Below are 15860 nucleotides of genomic sequence, written 5' to 3' on the forward strand. Positions count from 1 at the left end.
ATTTGACCCATAAAACTTAAAAGCACCTTCTGTAAAAAATAAAGCATAAGACTTGTCCAAGTTTGTAATCATCACTAGGTGCATCCAAGCCTGCTAGGTGGCTTAAAAAGCTCATGTTCATTGTCAGCAGTGAAGCCTGGACAGTGCTACCACATAAAGGAGACATCAAACCAGGAAAAGAGTCAAGGAGGCAGCTAGAAATATTCACATGTAGTCAGGTGGAGAGAGACTCCTTCACCAGCAGAGGGGCTCTATGAACTCTTCACAGTCCCTGCCCTCATCCCTTAGCTTTGACTCCCTGACTCTCACCTCTCTGATAAAGCCAATTTGGGCTGTGCCAGCACCAGGAGAGGGAGATACCCACTGGCACACTTCCAGCACAGAAAATTAAGTGCACTGTACTGCTGCCATCTCCTTGTTCCCGCTCTGGAGATATTTAGTGCCATGTCTCTGTGCTCCTGGGGACACCCTCTGTCCTGCCAACATGATCACTGGTCTCACTAATATATGTAAATATTAAATATTGTTCTTCTGAAGTTATTTTCTGGCTTGATTTGTGCGACGTAAAGGACTTGTGACTTCAAAGTACCTCCAGTAGGAAGAGAAATGGAATGACATAGAAAGCAGAGTTAAATTGCCACTCCAGGTGGCAAGGGTGTCTCCCATGTCCTCTGTCACACCTGAGAGCCACTCACAGATGTCTAGAGACCTAAATATCTCAGATGGAGTTAGCAACACAGAAGTGTGGGTGACCAAAGCAAACACCTGCCTCTATGCTAAAAATTCATTTAACCAAGATACCTAAGGGGGCTAAAATTAGATTAAATCATTTCAGCTCCCCAAATCACCTTCTATGTGAATCAAAGCCTGACCTCTCAGAAGTGTCATCAGGGCCTTCTCAAGGAGTTGGCCAGCACATTGCAACAGAGGCAGCTCCTCATGACAAGCACTGCAGGGAGACCTGCAAACCCAAGCTCTTCTGATGGGCAAGGCTTCAAAAGAAAATCACAGAATCAGCCAGGTTGGAAGGGACCTCTGAGATCATCAAGTCCAACCCTTGATCCACTATTGCCATGGTTACTAGACCATGGCACTAAGTGCCACATCCAGTCTCATCTTAAAAACCTTCAGGGAGGAAGAATCCACCACTTCCCTGAGCAGCCCATTCCAATGTCTGATTACCCTCTCTGTAAAGAATTTCTTCCTAATATCTAACCTAAACCTCCCCTGGCAGAGCTTAAGGCTGTGCCCTCTTGTCTTCCTGACAGCTGCCTGGGAGAAGAGACCAACCCCTACCTGGCTACAACCTCCTTTCAGGGAGTTGTAGAGAGTGAGGAGGTCTCCCCTGAGCCTCCTCTTCTCCAGGCTAAGTAACCCCAGTTCCCTCAGTCTCTCCTCATAGGACTTGTGCTCGAGTCCCTTCACCAGCCTCGTTGCTCTTCTCTGGATCTGCTCCAGCACGTCAATATCCTTCCTGAACTGAGGGGCCCAGAAGTGGACACAGTACTCGAGGTGTGGCCTTGCCAGCACTGAGTACAGGGGAAGAATCGCTTCCCTGGACCTGTTGGCCACACTGTTCCTGGTACAACGTCTACATAATATTAAATATAATAAAAACTTTGATTTGAACAGAGAGTTGGCTTGACTACAGATAAGATATCATGCTTTATAATTGAGTTTACTATCAATTTTAAGTTGTTGGGGTTTTTTTTCCCAAAATGAAAAGAGTTATTTCAGAGAAATCTCCTTAAAAAAAGAGGAATTTTGTCCCTGAAATTTGTTATGTATTGTACATGTGAAGAATTTAGTAAAACTAAGGAACTCATAATATTCTTCTATATCTCTTTTCTCTCTATTGATCTTTCTCTCTACCTATTAATATGTCTTCTCTGTATCTATGATCTTTAACTAATGGTCAAAAACTTAGACATAATGAAAAAAGTGTTTAATTTTGATATTTATTATTTACCATGCAGTTGCACCACCCAAGCTCTTATAGAAGGATTAAAAATATGTTATTTTCTCATCAAATTATCCCCGTCTTCTGCATTTGAAACTCATGCAGGAGATCAGCCACTTGCAAATCTGTTGGTTGAAAAAGTATTCCTGGGATTGACTTGGGATACGAATTAAACTTTAGACCAAGGACACCATTTGAAAATTTGTAAATGTTTGAAAACCAGTGTTTCATCTGTCAGGATCAAGGACACAATCCAAATGCCTGTGTTGTAAACCGCAGACTAGTTCACAACATCTCATTTCAAGAGGAACTGTCAGTTCATTTTGATGCAAATGGCTCAGACACCTCAGGCCCCACTGCTCAGTTTTTGTTGGCACTCACAGCAAAACAAACCAGTGAGAGGTTGGTCCCCACAGACCTCTGAGTGACACAGCCTCTGCTTTACTTGTCCCAGTCCTGTGCCTCTCCTCCCAGGCAACCTCTTCTGTGTAAACAAACTTTAAAAAAATCCCAAAGGAAATTAGGGAAAAAAACCAAGTCTTTCCAGACTCTCAGACTACTTTATTTTATCTCTTACAGAGCTCCAGCTTGTCCCTTTCCAGAGGATTGACAGGGGACAGCCACCCTTCAGAAATGCCATTCCCTGCAGAACCTCTCTTACCCCAAAGCACCCCTTTTATCCTGAGCCCAAGGGCCACAGAGAGCCATCTGAAGCCCATCAGCCATATTGTAGCACATTTAACCCATAAAGGCAGGGTAAAGACTTTGTTTTAGGCCCAGAGGCCACCGCTTTGTCCCTCTTTATTTCTTCCTGTCAGTTAGATTCAAAGCCAAGTAGATGTTAGTGCTCACTATGGTGCAGGTCATTTCCATCAGAGATAGAAAACTTCACTGGTATGTAGCACTTCTCGCTTTCTTTCAGGCATTCCTCTACTTTTACCAACAGCCCATAGTTTGTTCTATCAAGGTCAACTGATAAGGAGTAAGAGTAAGAACTCAGCTGAGTATTACAGAATTACAGAATGGTTTGAGTTGGAAGAGATCTTAAAGATCATCTAGTTCCAATGCCCTACCATGGACAGGGACACCTCCCACTAGACCAGGTTGCTTAAAGCCCCATTCAATCTGGCCTTGAGCACTTCCAGGGATGGGACATCCACAACTTCTCTGGGCAACCTGTTCCAGTGCCTCACCACCTCATAGTAAAGAATTTCTTTGTAATATCTAATCTAAACCCACCTTCTTTCAGTTTAAAGCCCCTACCTCTTCTCCTATCACTACAGACTCTTGTAAAAAGTCCCTCGTCATCTTTCCTGTAGCCCCTTCAGGTACTGACAGGAACTTGTATCCTGCAAGTAAGTTCTCACAACCATTGGAGATACACCAGAATATCCCAGCTGCTGTTCCAGAGGGGCATGCGTCTCCCACAGGGGCTGTGAAACATCAGCTTGCCCATGTGGACATCTCAGTGGCTTTAGAGCATCTCAGGTGACACAAGCTCATTTCTATGTGAAAATTCAAATCAAGCTCTGAAACATCTAATGTGTATAGTGACACTGCTCTTAAAAGCAGCCCTGAGTTCAGCAATCTGAGACCTGCCCTCACCCTGTCCTGCCTCACAAGACCTAAACAGGTCAGTAAATCACGCCCTAAAATTGCATATTTCTCCCCATGGGTTACTCAAGGAGCATGAAGTAAGCGGTGCAGCAGCTGGTATAATAAGCTGCAGCCCCCCATCACGAGCAGGAAGGTGAAGCCCACCTCAAAAAACTCTTAATTGATGAGATTTCTTCATTTTTTTCCTTATCTGAGAGTCATTTAATGGCAAAAGAGTACAACGACAGATTCATCAAGGAACTGGTCTTGTTGGTATAAGCCTGTGCTTTTTTAATCCTTCCATGCACTGTATATCATCAAAAACATTCCAGATTCAGATGAACTACCTCACACATCCTTTTTCTCTAAGTCTCCTTCATCCCATTGTGCAATGTTTTTACTTAGGTTTTGTCCCACTACATCTGCCCTCCACCCCCCTGGTCTTTAAATGAAGTTTCCCTGCCTGCCACTATTTTTTTATTTTTTTTTCCCCCAAGACATGAAAAAAAACCAGACAATCTCTGCAGATGTCAAAGAACAAATTCAAATCTTGCTTTGGACATGTTGAATTTAGTAGACCCCAACATGAGGGGTGCAATGTCAGGTATGTTCTCCCAGGAGTGGCTGACTGCAGAGCAGGCCGAGACCTGGCTGAGTGCACCTTCAGCCACATGCACTCTCAGCCCTATCCTTTGCCTCCCTAGGAAATATGCTGTAAAACATTTGCTCATAGAAGAAAAGCTTAGCATGTGTCTGTGTGTAAACAATGTTTTAAAAGTTTTTGAAACGTCCATTTTGATAAAGGAAGGTAGACCAGAGAAACCAATGAATCCATTGCCACCGACAGATGCAGTTTCTAGGACCTTGTAGCAGGTTCATTTAGGGTGGAAGGGAGTGTTTCTAATTACCACCCAGAAAAACGTACCTTTAAAATGCACAGTGTCCCTTTTTGTACTTAGATAATTGGGTCAATGTTAAAAACCATTACTCAGTTAAAATAGCATTTGGTTATAAATATAAAGGAATATTTCTCATAAGGCAGGATAAATAAGGTCGCCAGGCTTTTTCATGTCTTTTAATTTTCTCTTCTTTGTAAACACTTCCAACCAGACCACTGCATAATCTTACCAAAACCCTTATTTCCCCTTGTACAGAAAGGTGTCACAGGTACCATGGGGTTCCTGCACTTTTCCTCATTTCTCACAGCCATCACCGATGTGCCTGCGTGTTCCTACCATGTCCTGCTCATGAGACATGCTTAGCCTTTGCCACTGACATTTCTATGCACAGCTACTCCTGGATGTCTGCAGGAGATGACACACTGCAAAAAGCCTTTCTAAAGGTTTGGCCTTTCACTCAGAGTGCGTCTGTGAAGAAGAAATCTGTGATGTCCCCCACTCCACAGGTGAATGCAGGTATCCAGAAAAGCCATACATGTGCCCTAAATATGGCAGTTTTTACATAGAATTGGTTATGAAGAATTATACTTTGACAGATAATAATGGTTCACAGAGCAACTAAAAGGATATTGGTATGGCTACTCTATAATAAATGTAACTAATTTAATTCCTTAATGCACATATGAGGCTTTTTTTCAGAATTATGTCTGTTTGAAGGGAGCTTCAAAAAGTAGTTTAAAAGTCTGTACCCTTCCTATAGCTTCACTGGGGGGTACAACATCACCTTGCTTTCTTACTGGTTTCCAGCAAAGGAATGATAACATGCTTGCTTTGAGTATCAGCATGCAGCTCCTTCCATTGGTCAGTGCTAAATTGTTTACTGTTTCCTAGGTTTATTTACTGAGAGTGTAGTTCACTCAACTTTAAACAGATAAATTTTTAGCCCTAACTTCTACGTCAGCCTTGTGCCTAGAACCTAGAGAAATATGCATTATTTGCATACAATACAAAACATACCATTTCCCCCACTTTACGACAGGCTATTATTAACCCTCACATCAGTGTTCCACTACTTTTATAAACACTAATTACTACGCTCTTAACTCTGCTCCCAACAACATAAGATTGCATATCTTGTGAAAAAGGGGGAAGACTGCAGAACTGTCAATACTCCTCCAAAGACAGAGACACTGCATCAAGTTCTCAGGACTTTAGGGCTTATTGCTCCGTTTCATACTGCATCTTCCTTTGCAAAGTACAGCAAATACTCCGCAGTTTCTTTACAAGGCAGCACTATTCTTATTGACTTTTTTCTATATTTTTCTGATTGTGGACTCAAAGAATATTATCATCATGACATTATTCCTCTCTCTGATATAAATTAAGTAACAGAAAATGCCTCTAAATATACCAGGCTTAGTATCTACAAGTGGTTTTTTTATATTAACTTTAGCTGCTGGAATTTGGGCTTCTTGGAAAAGCAAAAAGGATCAGCAGAACAGGAACACAACAGAAATGGCCATAGTTGGAGGCCAGAATATAAATGTTTTCACTGGATTTTTTACTGCAACTGGTAAGTTTTCTTTTCAGATTTCTTCTTAAAGCACTTGTATTATATAGAACTGGGTGACTTCTCTTTCAAAGCAAGTTAACTTCTTTAATGTCAGGGAAGATTTTACCTAAGTGTGACTTTGAAAGGCTACAGCTTCATGAATCATTTTGGGATGGATTCTTCCAAACCTTTTCGCACTGAGCAGAACCTAATGTTTATGTAGATGCTTTTAAATTAAAGAGATTCATTTAAGAGTTTAGTTAAGAGTTAAAGAGTTTAATTTAAGAGTGACTGAAGAATATGACACTTTTCATTAAGGACAACTGTGGTCTTATTCTTGAACCAGTTTCTGTTATCCAGCATTACAGAACAATATTACTCCTGGAACAGTCTAGGTCTGTGTGGAATAAATTGCCACTCCTGGTGACCATTGGACTCTCTCCTAAAGAAAAAATGTTTCCCCACTGACTGCTGCCCTCTGCTCCCCTTTACTCTCTTTGTTGCATGGTGTCATCTGAAATTTGCTTCCCTGACCTGTTTTTTTGTGAAGGCATTCCCAAATGGTATTTGTCTAAGACACTTCAGCCAGTGTTGTAGGTTTGTTTTCTGACTGCAATGTCTGCTTGTCCATTTTCTTAGACCATGTAAGTGATGCTCATGAAGGATGATCAATCAGTCATGGCAGAATAACAAAGGCAATTCTGTTTGCTGTAGCAAAAGCCTTCCTCTGAGAAAAAAAAAATTAAATTAAAAATTAATATATTCAAATTGCCTCTAAATGTTTAAACTCAGCAGCACATCTCAGCATGAGAGAAAAAAAGAAAATAGAAGCGTGATTAAATATTTGTATGAGAAAAAGGTTTACAAGCTCTCACTTTGTTCTACAAGACTAGTTGAGAATATGTGTTGCCATTCTCATCTTCTCGTCTTCCACATTTACAGCCACCCAGGTTGGAGGAGCATATATCAATGGCACAGCCGAAATCGTCTACCTGCCTTCAAAAGGATTATTGTGGGTCCAGGCACCTGTGGGATTTGCCTTGTCCCTTGTTGTTGGTAAATAATTCATGCAATTAGGACGCACAAGCTTTAAAAATATATCATATGAGTATATTAAGATATCTAACAGAGCATAAAGTACATTTTAAAGGTGGTTTTGATTCTTCAGTTTCCCATAGAGCCAGAATAAGCATTTATAATGCTATCCTCTAAACTGAAGCATAACAAGTTAGGGTAGCTTGCCGTTAGTGTAGAGTTTTGCCTGCTTGGAGCAACTTACAGGACAAAAATCTTATCCGGCAAGTTTAGAAGACCGTGGCTATGTGCATATTGCTTTTTTAACATGGTCTCTTACTTACAGACTATTGAGAATATTGTTATCTTTTATTTTTTCTTTGAAATTTCTGTGGGATGAAATAACACCATCATGATTTTTCTTCTAAAGTACATTCTTCTGAGTAGTGTCATCTCAGGACGAATGTTGTACAAGTTTCGATCTGGCTTCCCGCCAAGTCTCCGAAACTCAACGACAGAGACTGCTTCCCAGAGAGGGAAGGAGAAAAAACCGAACAGCCAAAGCTATAGCAAAAAATATATATTTTACATATAAAACAGATCTATACAGTGAGAATATTATATACATATAACCCCAGAAACCCCAAATAGCTTTCTAAAAGGGAAGAGGAGAAGGGAAAAAGGACAAAAAAAGGACGAAAAGGGACAGAAACAAAACAGGTATGCACAGTCTAAAAACCTGATAACCAGCAAACTAAAGAACTGGCAAAATCTTACCACTTCCCCTGAGAAAAGCAGGACAGCCAGACCACAGCCCAGCACTCTCCCCTCCCGCAGCGGCAGACAACAGCAGTCGATACAGGCCTCAACTTCAGATAAGCAAGACCACGTAGGGATCTACTGTTCTCGAACCTTGCCAGAAAAGAAGAGAGCGAGGTCTCTCCAGTCAGCTTATTTATACCTCAGGTTATGTAAAGGAATAACATGGACTACTTCCTTGGTCACTTTCCTAGTTCCTTCCTGGTTACAAGCTGGTTTCCAGGAAGGCCTAGGGTGAAAACTATCACAAATGTGTAGTGCATCCAGCTTATCCCACTTCACAGCTGGTCACTACCGTGTTGTAACTAAGTTAAATGTGCAGTGTTCTATATCTGAGTTGCCGTTTCTAACTCTGAGAATTATCGAACACACACTGAGGTTCAGCTGTCTTGCAAGAATAAAGTTTCTTCCAGGCCACACTGCGTTATACCATAACTCTCTAGGGACACAGTATGATGAAAGCAAGGAGACCTGTGCGGACCTTACATAGGAATTTCTAAAATAACAATGACCTTTATTCTCAAGTCAAAGAAAGGAGTCCAACTGACGTGAATATGAATCAGGCTTGGAAATATATTGCAAGCATTGCTAATGTGAGTAATTCTTACTAATGAAATTGAGGAGTGCAGGTCTGATCCTGCAATCTTTGCTCAGGTCAGCAGAGTCCAGACAAGCAGTCCTGTTGGCTTCAGGGTTAGGCACTATACGTATTCTTTGGTTTAAATGAGATGGTTGCACATCTGAAGTCTAATATTTAGATGAAGGTGGGTGGGACTCAGCTCAATGCACAGATTAAAACAATATAGTTCTGGGAAAAGGCAATGAAGCCACCAAAACGAAAATGTAATCAGAAAAGGAACATATATCAACATGCTGCCTCACATGGCCAAGGACAAAAGTTTGTCTCTTTTTTAGACAAATATGAGTCTCTGCCTAATGACGATTTCCACAGAATGCAGTTCAGAAAACTTTATGTCTCATGTTGGGAGGTCATTGGGGATGGGGAGAAGGTTATATGTGGGTATCCTCTGAGCTAAGTTCCTGTTACAGTCACACAGGTATCTTATGCCATTTGGGGTGCCCTAGAGGGTCCTACCAGGCCTCCAGAAAGATGTAGATGTGCCAAAGTGGATGGTTCTATCTGTCAGCTGTAAGCGGATATCTTTATAATCTGGGACTCCCAGATGGACAAACCCTCATGTTTAGGCAAGTGAATTTAGGCCCTGGTGTCTAGTTGGTTGCATCATTCTCTTATATATATGAATTATATATGAATTCCACACTCACTATATGGGTCTGATACACAAATACCATATTATTCTTATTTTTTTTTCCTGGAATATAAAACATGTCATCACTTCTGATAGGTGGTTACTTCTTTGTAAATCCAATGAGATCCAAGAATTACGTGACAGTGATGGACCCCATACAAGAAACTTATGGGAACATGATGGGAAGCTTACTCTTCATTCCACCAGTGCTAAGAAAGGTGTTCTGTTTTGCAGCTATCTTGGCATCTCTGGGTAAATACTTACTTTCCTGTTATATTTGTTAGTGTGGCACAACTGTCAGAGTATAAAACACATTTGGGAATTATGTCGGATTAAGCTGTGGAAAGTTGTGCTTCATGTCTCCTTTTGTGAGAGAAACAATCATTTCTTATTCCTGGAAAATATATTTTTAGGTTTAAAACAAATGACAGTAGTATATATTCGTTATATTATAATAGAGAGGTCTGGCAATATGAGTTTGTACCTTCTTCTTGCCTGTGGGAGAGCAGACCAAAAAAGGCAAAGTGCCTTGGCAAACGCCACACAGCAATGTACCAGCAAGAGCAGAAAGGGAACATAGGCTCTCCCGAGTTCTCACTCATTGCACTCTCTGTAGACCGCCTTTCTTATGTAGTGTGGTGTGCTGGCATCAAAAGAATAACATAACCATATTTATTCTGTATTCTGCACATATTAAATCTGTCTTAAAATACTTGACTGCCGTTCTTCTCTGCAGGAGCAACAATGAGGGTCATCTTGGATATTGAAGGCTCTTTGACTATCATTGTCTCAGCATGCACTGTCATACTTTAGCGTTATGGGAGGTCTCTACTCTGTTTTTCATTTTAGAGTATAATCTAGCTAAGTTTGTGTAGATTTATTTACAGAAGTGGCATTCCTGAAAAAAAATTCACTTTCCCTTCTTCTGTGCCTGATTCACTATTCCAAGTACCTGATTCACTATTGCAAGCAACCTATTTTTCAGCTTTCTCAGTCTGCCAAACCATTAACCTGTTTTCATTCAAATTTTACATTCATCCCAATGAAAACAAAAGAAAAGGACATCCTCAACCATAAGAAATACCATCCTCAAGAGTTAGAGCTGGGCAACATTTATGCATTTGAAATGAAAATTTTATAACACTAAATATTATTATCCATCTGGATGGACGGATGATGCCCTACAGCCTGGTGAGTACCACTGGTAACATCTGAATATTTCAGGTGCTTGGAAGCATCCCATGGCAAACCTACTTCCAAAGGGTGCTCTCTGCTGCCTCGACAGGACAGACAAGGTTCCTCTCCTACATCTCAGGATTCAGATGCTTTGCAACGGCCATCCTCTCTGTGCTCATTGGTGCAGTCGCAGCATCAACAGGTAAAACTAATTGTTGCCTCTGAGTAATTAACATGCTTTTGTCAAAAGTGATTAAAGTGGGATCCAAAGAAGTCGTGATTTAGACATCAAGTTACCCAGTCCTGTGGCCCTGGCCACCAAGATGAGTGATCTCTACCAGAAATATGGAGCCCTCTGAGGTTCAGTGCACAACTACCTAAAGACATTTAAACAGCCCCAAGACCTGTTTAAAGCTATTTCATGATATGATATGATATGAAAATCATGATATGATTTTCATGGACTTTGTGTTAAGTTGTAAAACCCTGTATAATCCTATTTTAGAAGAAAGTTTATGTTTCCTTCTGTTAATGCCTTTTGCACATAAGACCCAGCAATATTACTACAGATTGTTAACAAGATTCTGAAGAAAACTCGCTTGAAGGAAGCAAGAAGTTCAGTCCTGTAAACTCACAGCCTCCACCCAGGTGATCAGTCCTGTGTTGGTGAGCAAGGGTTGAAGAGCAGACATATCGCTGAACATTTAAGGAAACCAGTTGAAGTCACGAGTTCATCTGTCACTAGGGATATGAGAGCAAAACACCCTTCTCCTGTGAGCCGGGTCTAGAGGTTGACCTTTAGCTATCCCAATTCTGGAAACACACAAAGCACAGCTGTATCTAGAGATGCTGCAAAGGAAAAGGAAAATCTTTGATCTAGTGAGAGCTGCAGTATGCTAAGGGGAATCCCAAGAGATCACAAAAGAACCAAAAAAATTAATCTAAGTCCTAAAATACCAAGTGGGTCTCAGTTCTTAGCCCTGCTGTGACTGGTCCCTGTGATAAGGCAACTTCAAAGGCAGCAGAAATGTCCATGAAGGATTTATTGTGACTTTTCCTTGTTTTGTTTAAAAGACTGGAATCAGATAAGCTGTAATCTTCCAAGTCTGGGAGAGGGGAATCAGCAATGACACTGCCACTTGTTTTGCACTATCTCTGCGCAGCATATATCTCCATTGCTGGCTTGGGAGCCATTGCTGCTGTCACAATGTCTTCTGCAGAGTCAGCTCTTCTCTCTGCTGGCTCCGTGTTCGCTCACAATATCTACAGGAAAATTCTGAGGAAAAAGGTACTTGGTTGCAGCATTCAGCAGTTTTGGTGTCAGGAAAGACAGTCTTGTTTCAAGACTATTTCTAATCTAGTCCATGATTGGAGGTATCAGTCCTTCACCTGCTGAACTAATTCCTGGAGCTAGAGCTCCAAAAGTAAGTCAAGGGTGTTCATATCCTTGGTAGGGGTACCGATATCCATACTAGTGAGCTTTGCTCATTCTAATATGACTGGTATAAAATTTGGATTAACGTCTTAATGGAAAAAGCATAAAACGAGGACCCTTAAAAGTCCAGAGGGCAGCTCCATCTCCAGGGGTGCCTGCCTTGGGTGGCTGCTGGTAGCAAGTAGTGCCTGAAAGCATCAAGGGCTTGGTGAACACCAGCCCAGGACAGGGCAGTGCTGGCCATCCCACCAGTAAATGTCATGACTTTAACGCTACAATCTCTGTTTTACAGGCTACAGAGATAGAGGTGTTATGGGCTATGAGGACCTCCATGTTGGTGTTTGGGGCTGGGGCTCCCAGTCTGGCTTTTTACTCCAGCTCTGTCCATGACCTCTGGTTCCTCAGAAGGGAGCTGGTGCATGCCCTCCTCTTCCCCCAGTTCTGCTGTGCCCTCTTCGCTCCCAGCACCAAAACCTACGGCTCAGCTGCTGGATTCTTGGTTGGGCTCCTGCTGAGGCTACTATCAGGGGAGCCTGCCTGAGCATCCCCCCTGTCATCTGCTACCCAGTCTGCTCCCTGGTGAACGGGATCTACAGCCAGGTCTTCCCTTTTAAAACATTCACCATACTTCTCACCTTCAGCACGATCCTTGCTGTTTCATAACTGGCCAAGGTTTTATTTCAGAGAAACCTCCTTCCCCACTGGTGGGATGTTTGCAATATCATAGGGGGAACCGGCACCCTCATCCTCCTGCAGCAGATGGAGAAACAGAGGGGTTCACCAACCATTGCACTAGAAGAGAACCGTGGCTAAACGTGGGGCTTCATTTGAAAGGCCACTGTGCATTCAGCAGTTAGAGCATGGCACAAACAGCATAGCTCTTCCCTTTGCTCTCTCTGGTATGAATTATTTAAAGTCCTCACAGAGCAATAAAACCAAATTCTGTTTATGTGTGAGCTTGAATTCTGCAGTGATTAAAGTCACATGGTGATGGAGCACAATCCTGTGGTGGTGACCACAGGGCGGGCACCTTGGGCCCGGGCAGTGGTTGCTTCGAGGTGCTCCGGGTACCCCACCTGAAAGCAAAGCTATAAATCATGCTCCAACATTTAGAGCATTCCCAAGTCACATACTTTTCTCACCACAAAGGAGACAAATTAATGTTTAATAGATTGGATATTCTTGATTCAAAAAAAAAAGGTGGGCAAACCTGTTTCTATTACACAGTTAGAGGTTTAGCATAACCATCCCTGGGGAGAATATCAGACCTATAAAAACACAGATTACTGAAAGCAGTGCAACCACCACAGTAGTCCAGCAGTAATATCAGCTCTGCACCATTCCTTGTATGCTTTACAAAGCTTTCCTTGATACAGCAAAAACTTTTGCTTACACCTCTCCCCACTGTGGTACCAGGCCACACAGCCAGTGTGGATCCCACAGCCTGGGGATGTGTGAGACATCATCTCTCATATGATCTGAAAAGGCAGAAGCAGATGTGCAAGACGAAGCAACAGCCCTTAATTATTCAATAAGCCACTATCTCAAAAATTTAATCTGTAGCTGTAAAATTAAGTACTTTATTAGAAATTGTTAGTCATAGAATTTATGTATTTTAGACTAAGCATTTTAAAAGGAGAGTGTTAGCCTTAGAATTCATGTATCTTAGTAAGGGTAGAAGTTCTCAAGGGAAAGTGCGTAGTTCGTAATTTCTTGTGAAGATTTGTTACAGGCAAGAATTCCGATAAAACAGAGATGGTTCCTTGCACCTGTGAAGAGACTGATAAAAGTGAGAAAGAAGATGAAACAGGATTTAGGCCTTGAACCAGGTCCAGAAGGCAGGAAACCATGCCAGAACCAAGGAGTCAAGAGAAAAACAAGTGATTCGAGGGGGGGGTACTGTGGGGGAAAATGAGGTGGGATGGGTGAGGTAATCCTTGAATCTGTAATTAGAGGATGGTCTAAAGTTATAAAATCTGTGTGATTTGTGGTGCGTTCTTTGGGATTTTTTTCGATGCACCCGGTGCTACAATAAACATGTGCTTTTTCTATACTCTAAATGAGTCTACAGACTCATTGTCTTCTTCAATTTTTTGGCATCAAACCAGATGGAAAAAATAGAGGTGCCAGAGAGACTCTCAGATAAGTTTTCTCTAAAACACCTGGTAAATCACTCATGTGAAGGTGTTACTCTAGCACAGTGATAGGATGGCAAGGGACACACACACAGACCGCTGTGTGAGAACTCAAAGGACTGTGATGACAGAAAGGTGCTAGAAACTAATCCTGAACCTTTCTGCAGAGACATGAAATCCCAAGGACAAGATCCCAAAAGATTCAAGCCATAGGTCAGTACAAAAAGCCCTTGATACCTTGTTTGCATAAATTCTCAATGGCTCGGAAGAGAAGGAACTCGGCTAAGTAGTGAGTTTGGCCTCTAGTCTGAAGTCTGATGGACTAAGAACATCCCACAGTGGGATAGGCCATTAAGATGTGAGATGAATTAAAGATTCAGGAGGATCCTGCAGCAGCTGCTCACAGACAGCTGTCATTTTATACTTCCCTCAGCAGCTGTGCAGCAGCTCACCAGGGATCAGTTGCAATCAGTCAGCAGGAATCATGCTCACAATACCCTTACAAAGTGGTTGTGGAAGCTGCTGTGCGTGGAAACACCTGCACTGTTGGAGGGAAGATACTTACTGGCATAACCAAAATACGCTACAGCAGAGCAACCCTCACAGCCAACTGAGCTGCTGAGGGTGAAAACAATATGCTGTTCCATGAATTGCTTCCAGCATGTGTATGCACAAGGAGAGAAACTCCACTGGTGCCACAACGCACAGCTGCACCAAGTTCAGCGAGGAGCCACAAGTCACTCTGAACTATACCAAGGCAAGTGTTATGTCTCAGGAAGAGGACTGACAGCTCTTTGCTGTAGATATGGCTTTGATGACTCTGTTCCCCATGGGGAGCATTCATCTCCTTTAAAATATTCATCCTCAGTAAGGTAGAGATTCTGCTCCCCATCAGATAAATATCACACAACCTTATGCTTTGCCCTAGTGTTAGTGAACACCTGGAAACACTTAGCTCCCCGTGCACAGCAGTCTTGTTTATATGCTTTATTAAACCAAGACCAGAAATTCTTTCCTATGTCTCTAGAGACTGCCATGAAATATTAATTATAATGTGTCTAGAAAATGGGAAAAAAACTTGTTTTGAAAATTAAAAGCATTATCATTTACTATGGCCCTAGGTGGTCACCCACTGAAATCTTCCACACCCCAGTGATTTGAGTGGGAGCATGTGAGGTTGTGCTTAGCTAAGGGAGACATCAAAGCTATCATTATCTTAGCACCAGAAGAACAGGGCTCTTGTTAAATTGCAGTTGCTGTATGCTGATTCAATCATACTCCCCTGTAAGATATAGGGCTGACCTAGTCTGGGGACCTGTACCTCCCCCTGCATGGAGCAGACCAAAGCTGACATACTGAACTTGAACCAGGGCACAGATTTGCTGCATGGCCCAGCTGAGAGTGAAACTGATGTCCTCGTGCCAAGGTCAGCATCCTGCTCCCTGACCACAGAGTCATACTATGGTTAGGGTTGGAAGGGATCTTAAAGATCATCTAGTTCCAACCCTCCTGCCATAAGCAGGGACACCTGCCACTAGACCAGGTTGCTCAAAGCCCCATCCAACCTGGCCTTGGACACTTCCAGAGATGGGGCAGCCACAGCTGGGCAACTTCTTCCAGTGCCTCACTGCCCACTGAGTAAAGAATTTCTTCCTAATATCTAACATAAACGTACCCTCTTTCAGTTTAAAAACATTGTCCCTTGTCCTGTCACTATCCACCCACATAAAAAAATCCCTCTCCCTCCTTTTTACAAGCCCTCTTTAGGTACTGGAAGGCCACAATATCATCTCTCTGAAGCCTTCTCTTTTCCAGGCTGAACAACCCCAACTCTCTCAGTCTGTTTTCATAGGAGAGGTGTTCCAGTCCTCTGGTCATCTTTGTGGCCTCCTCTGAACCCGCTTCAACAGGTCCTTGTCCTACCCGAGCTGACAACCCCAGACTGGGAGGCAGCACTCCAGGTAGGGTCTCACAAAAACAGAGTAGAGGAGCAGAATCACCTC

At 42.4% G+C, this 15860-nt stretch overlaps 1 pseudogene; it reads left to right on the forward strand.

Moving 5' to 3' along the window:
* Positions 1–5850: 5850 nt before the first annotated feature.
* Positions 5851–12868, forward strand: LOC113995454 (annotated as a pseudogene).
* Positions 12869–15860: the final 2992 nt, after the last annotated feature.

The sequence above is a fragment of the Pipra filicauda genome, unplaced genomic scaffold, assembly GCF_003945595.2.
Source record: "Pipra filicauda isolate LSUMZ 115617 unplaced genomic scaffold, ASM394559v2 scaffold184_size3518187_pilon, whole genome shotgun sequence".
NCBI classification, from domain to species: domain Eukaryota; kingdom Metazoa; phylum Chordata; class Aves; order Passeriformes; family Pipridae; genus Pipra; species Pipra filicauda.